Below are 7,605 nucleotides of genomic sequence, written 5' to 3' on the forward strand. Positions count from 1 at the left end.
CTACTTCCGTAGTGATACTGCCTCGGAAACCCAAGGAGGGGTCGCTATGAGTCGGGGCTGACTTGATGGCAAATAACAACAACAACAACAAAGTCCCCTGGGGCTGAGGGAATGGGTCTCTCAAGGGTTGTGCTCAGATCAGCTAACTGATTTCTGAGGAGTGGATCCATTTAACTGCAGGGCTTTTCTTATGCAACAAGGATGTGTCCATTTGACCCAGAGCTAAATTTCTGGGGCAATTGAGAAATGTGTAGTGTCCTCTGCCAGCCTCCTTCTTTCTCTGCCTTTCTCCATGCAACATGCATCTCCTCTAAATAAATGAAAAGCAAACATTTAACAAATCAGGTTGGAAAAATAGCCAAATTATTACCTGCAATCTGGTTGACAAAAAAATCCACATGTTGATAGACCCCACGCAAGCCACTAGGCAGGGAGGTTTCTAGGTTTATTCTCCACTCTCCAGCTCCCACTCAGCCCCTTCCTCCATAAGAATCCCTGTGACTCTGGATGCTCATGACCGCTCTCACACATTCCCTCTTCTCAGCTTGGTAATCTTGATTCAGACGGTCTATGATAAGACACATTTGAAAATTCCATAAGGTGCCACAGCATGGCGCCCAGGCTCTGAGCTCACATCTTTGGCTCCAAGGCCCCCAACCCCCAAAAATACTCTGGACTAAACACTATATACCATCTGAACAGAAGGATGAAACATTGCTCAGAGCAGAGAATAAAAGATTAGAAATCAAGAGATTTCTAGTTCCAGTTGGGCTAAATGGCCTTTATTACCAAATACCTGGGTGCTCCTCTAGCTGCTCCGCCCCTCCGGCAGTTGTTTGGGGCCATGTGACTAGTGTTAGCCAGTGAAATGAGAACAGAAGTGGCTTATTTCACTTTCAGGCTGAGGTAGCTAAAAAACCAGTGTGCTTCCTCCATCTCTGTCTTCCGTTACTCTGTAACCTTGAAGTCCTCATGTCCAGTTGTATACCTACAAGATTGAGAAAGGCCACTGAGTCACAACAAATACGTGAATACAACTATTAATTTTCCCTGTTTTGAATGTTAAAATCTTCTCAGTTTCCTTTGAAATTCTTTATATTTAGTTCATTTTATTCTATTTTCTGAAATTATTTATGCACTATCTCTTTCCAAACAAGATTTAAGGTGACAAATAGAAGTATGGAGCAAATATAATAATGCAAAAGGTTAATGCAGTTGCTAAATTTGAATATAAAATATGGCTCTGAGTTTCCTGGAAGCCAAGACAAAAAGGAAAACAAGATGAGTTTATATACCTCTTGCTATGGATTGAATCATGTCCCCAGAACTATGTAAATAGTAAATTCTACCCCTATACCTGTGGCTATAATCCTATTTGGGAATAGATTATGTTAAGGAGGTAGTTTAGTGTAGTCTGTTTTTTTTAATGCATTTTATTGAAATATAATTTATGTAGTGAATGCAATTTTTTCTTTTTTTGCAGTGTTCCCTCCCTTCCCCTTCCACTCCTGGCAACCAACAAAGTTTCCCTCCATATATAAACCTTTTCTTGACCCTCCACAACAATGAACAAATACTATATTTGTCCTTCTGTGATTGACTTATGCCACTCAGCATAATGTCCTCCAAGTTCATCCATAATATGTGGTGTTTTTCAGACTCTACATTATTCTTCAGTGCTGCATAGCATTCCATTATGTGTATGTACCATAGTTTGGTCATCTACTCTTCCACTATAAATCTTAGAGATAAGTCCCTTGCCAGATATGTAATTATCAGCAAATATTAATTTGTTGCTGTCATTTTTGTTATGTGCTTTTTTGTGGTGCCAATTTCTTTGTTCCATATAATTTTCTATGCTGAGCTTGCTTTGTTTATGACTTGTCTTATCACTTCCTTCATTGTTATTGCTTTTGTATTTGCTGAATATTTATGCTGGTCCTCTTTTTTGATGTGAAGGTTTATCATTTTTCTTTGAGGTTACCCTGTGATTTATAATTTTCTTTCCAAGTTTAGAATAGTTTGTTCTATCTTGTAGTTGTCTTGACTTCCCTACCATCTAGAAGTTCTGTAATGACACAGTTTTTCCCCTCTTTTTGGTTTGTAGTTGTCCTCATTTGTCAATTGATGTCTCTGGTTCCCTGTTTACAAACTTGTAGGGTTATTTACTTTGGATACTTCCATAGTGTAGACTGTGTTTTAACTGATCTCTGGAGATATAACACAGAAGATTAGCAAGCAAGAACAAGCAGAGATGGAGGAAGATAGATGCCATGTCACATGAAGATCACTGTGCTTAGTTGGGGTTGTGTGTCAACTTGGCTGGACCACAATTCTGAGTGGTTTAATCGGTTGTGATGTGATTATTCCCATGATGAGATTGGATGTATATGTTTTGAGCAGCCAATCCAAGAAAGAGAGTCTCCCTTGGGGTGTGGCCTGCTTCATATATATATATATATATATATATATATATTTATGGACATCTTGGGAAAATGAGACACTGTTCTGTGGATCTGGATCCTGTTGTGCTGTCTACAATTGTCTGTGAGCAAACAATCCACCATTCGGTCTGGTGATCTTAGAGTCATCATTCCTTGGAGTCAACAGCCAGTATACTGCCTGTGCCTGTCAACATTAAGCTTGTCAGCCCCTGTAGTTCTGTCAGTTGGGAAAAGCTTCTAGTTTGATGTTTGATCCAGGAGCTTGGAACTTACCAGCTTCTATAAGTGCACGAGCCATTTTCCTAACATAAATTTCTCTGTCTCTCTGTCTCACTGTCTCTCTGTCTGTGTGTGTGTGTGTGTGTGTATATATATATATATATATATATATATATATATATATATACACACACACACATATATATATAGATAGATAGATAGATTTAGTGGTTTTGCTTCTCTAGAGAATCCAATATAACACAATCACTAACAAGCCAAGGAACAGAAGCTGAAAAGAGACAAGAACCTGACCCCAGAGCTGACACAGAGAAAGCCTTCCCCTAGAGTCAGTACCCTAAATCTGGACTCCTAGCCTCCTAAACTGTGAGAAAATAAGTTTCTGTGCATTGAAGTCACACTTGTGGTATTTCTGTTACAGCAGCACTTAGAAAACTAAGACAGCTCTCCATATCAGAAAGAGAGAGCTTTAAAAAAAAAAAAAATGTTTCTAGACTCTTCTCTATCTTCATTGTTTTCCTCTAAAAGCATTCTGGCTTACCAGTGTCTTTTTTTAAGCTGACATAAGCAGAAATTAACATAACCTTTCAGATGTAGTTTACCCAAGACAGGCTTTTGTAAGAGTAAACTGGCCTTAAATAAAAAGCTACTTCCTGAATATCTCTTTTGTGGATCAAGAAATACACAAGATGATGTACATAGATTTTTTTAAATTCTCACAACAGCCCAGCAAAGTAGGTATGAATTCTACTGTTTCACAGATGAGTAAACTGAGAAATTAAATCAGTTACCCAAGGATATACAATCATTACAGATCCAGATGTGCCTGGATCCACAGCTTGTATTCTCCTCATTAGTCAACAGCTAATTCACCAGCCTAACAGATCATATCATTTCTAAAGGTGCCTCACTAAAAACTACAGGCATGCGTTGAGTCAGAGGGAGATTACGGTTGAATGTTTTGGATCTGACATTTTCTTAAAAACCAACATTGGTAACTGTTTTCATCTTCTTTCGGCATCTTAAGGAATCACAGAAGCACATGTGAGTTGGGGGTGGTTTGTTTTGTACCCTGCAGCAGTTACTCATTTTGGGGGAGACACTCTATGAAAACTGGATTTGGATCCACTGGGCTTTGTCAAACACAGGTGCTTATGTACTGACTCAAGTTTGGCTTGGCAGAGTAAATGTTCAATATGGAGGTTTACAGCTCACAACACATCGTGGATATGTTAAGAACTACAGTACACAACAGAGGAAAGGGGGAATTTACTTCCTATTAACTAGAAGCTTCCCAAATAAGTCTTTCCTCTCCATTCCTAGGGTCACTGACTTAGAGTTGACTTTATTGTCTCTCATCTCAACTACCTACCCTGCCACCAGGCTCTCCCCTAATCTAGTCCAACTTCCACAAATAATGATGTCCTTAAAAATAGATCTAGGTCACTTATCTATTTACATATCTGTCAATTTCCATCACCCAGAAGATCAAATGAAAGTTCTGTTAACATGACACACAAGATTCTTTATTATCTAGCAGCAATTTTGTTTTGTTTTGTTTTGTTTACATTATGTTTTGGGTGCAAATTTACAGAGCAGAATTTGTTTTACATTCAACAGTTTCGTGTACATTTGATTTCACACCCCAATTACTATCTCCAACGCTAGCCCACTCTCCTCCCCTTCCTTCCCTGTGACACTCTCCCACCCCACCATGCCCTTCCCTCCATGTGAATTCTTTCTCTCTGGTGCCCCATGGCCAATTGCACCAAGGGGTGTATCTCCATAGTGTAGATAGGTGCATCACCCTGGGTTGAGTGTTCTGCATGTCTTTCTACTATTGGGCTGAGGGCTAGCCCTTGGAAGCGCGTCCTATCCCAGGCCTGAACAGTATCCCAAGGCCATAGTCTTGGGAGTCCCACAGACTCCATCCGACCGGTAATTTTGGTCATTATTGTGTTTTTGAGTTTTGTTCCACATTTTTCCTCCCACTCTATCCAGGATCTTCAGGTTTGATCCCTTCCCAAGTGGTTGGCATTTGTAGCCGAGCACCATCTAGTTCTTCTGGTCTCAAGGTCCATCATATCCTTGGACAAATTGTTTCCAAATGCCCTTGGTTTTCTGCACTCTTCTTAATCTAGTAGCAATTTGTAACTCCAGTCTCATTTCCCTTCTTTCTCCCTAAACCCCAAGTTCTAGCTGTTGAATGCCTCAACATTGCACACATGTACCTTTTCACAACAGTGTCTCTGCATGAGCTGTTTGCTCTGCCTAGAAATGCTCTTCTCTTCCTTTCTTCATCTGGAATACTTCTACTTGTTATGGAAGACTCAGACTAAAATTTACTTCTATCAAAAGTCTTTCCTGACTTCCCCAGTCAAAAATAGTTGTTCCCATTTGTGCACCTATAGTCTTATTTCTATATATATCAGAACCACCCAACAACCTTCTCTGCCTCTGGGACCCTGCTCACTAATCTGCAGGGAAAGCATGACCTTTGATTAACATAAGCCTAATTCAGTTATAATACTCACTATAAACTGTCACTCTGACCCATACATCAGACACTTATGAGAACTATGTTAACCAAGAAACTTATCACCTCTGGCAAAGAATTTTCTAAGAGCTAAAGTAGAGGTCGGGAGTTCTGGTAGCATAGTGCCTGAGGCACTTGACTGCTAACCAGGAGGCTGGCGGTTCAAACCCACCAACCACTCCTCGTAAGGAAGGTTGGGCAATCCACTTCCATAGTGATACTGCCTCAGAAACCCAAGGAGGAGTTGCTATGAGTCAGGTCCTACTTGATGGCACATAACAACCACAACAAAGTAGAGATCAGACCCTAGGGCATGATGTCCAGACTTGCTACCCAAGGGTATCACCTTACCAATTGTTTTTTATTTGTTTGTTTAATATGGACTTCCAAGTTCCATCCCTGAAGATTTTGATTCAAAAGATTTGGGACAGGACCTAGGAATTTCAAATTTTTAAAGCTCCATCACTGACTCTGATGTTAGCCAAAGGTTGTGAAGTATAGGCCTAGACTTTGATGGTGCAACCAAGGCCCGTATCCAGATGGCCCTCAAATGATGTCCTTTATTTCCATGTCATCTCCAAAAAGCAACAGGGAAAAATCAAGGATAATAATAATAATAATACCAAATGAATCAAGTTCTTACTATGTCCTGGGTACTTTCCACAGATTATCTCATTCTGCCTAAGGCACTTGACTGCTAACCAAAATGTTGGTGGTTCATCCCCACCAGCCACTCCTGGGAAGGAAGGTTGGGCAATCTATTTCCGTAGTGATACTGCCTCAGAAACCCAAGGAGGGGTCGCTATGAGTTGGGTCAACTTGAGGGCACATAACAACAACAACAACATGCACACAGCACTTCCATGTGTTCTAAGGCTCAGTTTTCTCATCTGTAAAATGAGGGTGACAGTTTTCATGTCAAGCATTTACAAAAAAAATACTATCAGAACTGGTAATGTTTCCATTATAATTTAATCTTTATCACAGCTCTAGAACTAGCTGTTATAAGAAGAGATATGAAGAGAAAGCAGTAGTAGTTGATTTTAGCTAACATTTTTCAAATGTGCCAGAATCAAATGTTGAGCTGGTAAAGCAGTTGCATGGTGCTGTAGTAACTTTAAATAATGTAGTCTTTTTTTTTTTTTCTTTAATTGTGGTTTGGGTGAAAGTTATAGAGCAAATTCAATTTCCACACATCATCTCACATACACTTTGTCTCATGACATTGAAAACAATTTACCACAATGCAACAGCTCCGCTCTCACTTCCTACCCATAGTTACCTCTTCCCTGTGTCCTTCCCTCCCATGCACTCCTGTCCTCTGACCTGTCTCCCTGAGCATACACAGCCCTTCTATTCTCTCATGATTGTTCTCTCCAAAGAGTGTATCTACCTAGTGTAAATGTTCACCTCATATGCCTGTCTTTTGTTTGGCTGGAAGCCACAAGAGTGGGTTCAATTCCAGACCTCAAGGGCGGCTAGGGCCATAGTCTCTGTGATTCCATCAGGCTCTATCAAACCAGCAAACCTGGTCCTTTTTTTTTTTTTTTTTAAATGATTTTGAGTTTTGTTCCACACTGTTCTCCCACTCTATCCAAGATCTCCTACACAGATCTCCCTCTGAGTGTTTGACAGTGGTAGCCAGGTACCACCTAGTTCTTCTGGTCTCATAGTCATATAGGCTGAGTATGGCATGGTGTACCAGTGGCTTGGACTAATTGATTCCATGAATCTTCAGTTTTCTTCATTCTTCTTTGCTCTGGACAAGGAGAGACCTGTCGTCACATCTAGATGGTCACTTGCAAGCTTTTAAGATCCCAGTCACTACTTGCCAAGGTAGGATGTGGAATAATGCTTTGTGTAGTGCATTATACCAATTGAGCTTGATGTCCCCTGTGACTATGGTTCCAAGCCCAAGAAGTGACTACAACCTTGTCCCTTCTCAGGTCTACTATGTACCTGGGAATTCTTAAAGAACATACCAATACACGTGTAGAAACATTGTCTGCCAACCCTATACATGGTCTTGGGCACACTCCCCCGCCCCTGGGACACAAACAAAAAACAAACCCACTGCTGTAGAGTCACATCTGACTCATAGCAACCCCTCCTTGGGTTTCCAAGGCGGTATCACCATGGAAGTAAATTTCCCAATCTTCCTTCTGAGGAGTGGCTGGTGGGTTTGAACCACCAGACTTCTGGTAAGCAGTCAAATGCCTTATGCACTACACCATACCTAACAGTTCAACCTGTCCACCCATCTATCCACCTGTGCACCTGTGATTGCCTTCACTGACAACACAGTACTGTATGTGCAAAAGGGTTCATCTTTGTTGTCTGTACCTCCCAGGCACCTCTCTATGTCTTCCTCTTCCTCAGTGCCACCAT

Source organism: Orycteropus afer, unplaced genomic scaffold (genome assembly GCF_000298275.1).
Source record: "Orycteropus afer afer isolate SDZICR_OR568_19922 unplaced genomic scaffold, OryAfe1.0 scaffold00010, whole genome shotgun sequence".
In the NCBI taxonomy this organism is placed as follows: Eukaryota; Metazoa; Chordata; class Mammalia; order Tubulidentata; family Orycteropodidae; genus Orycteropus; species Orycteropus afer.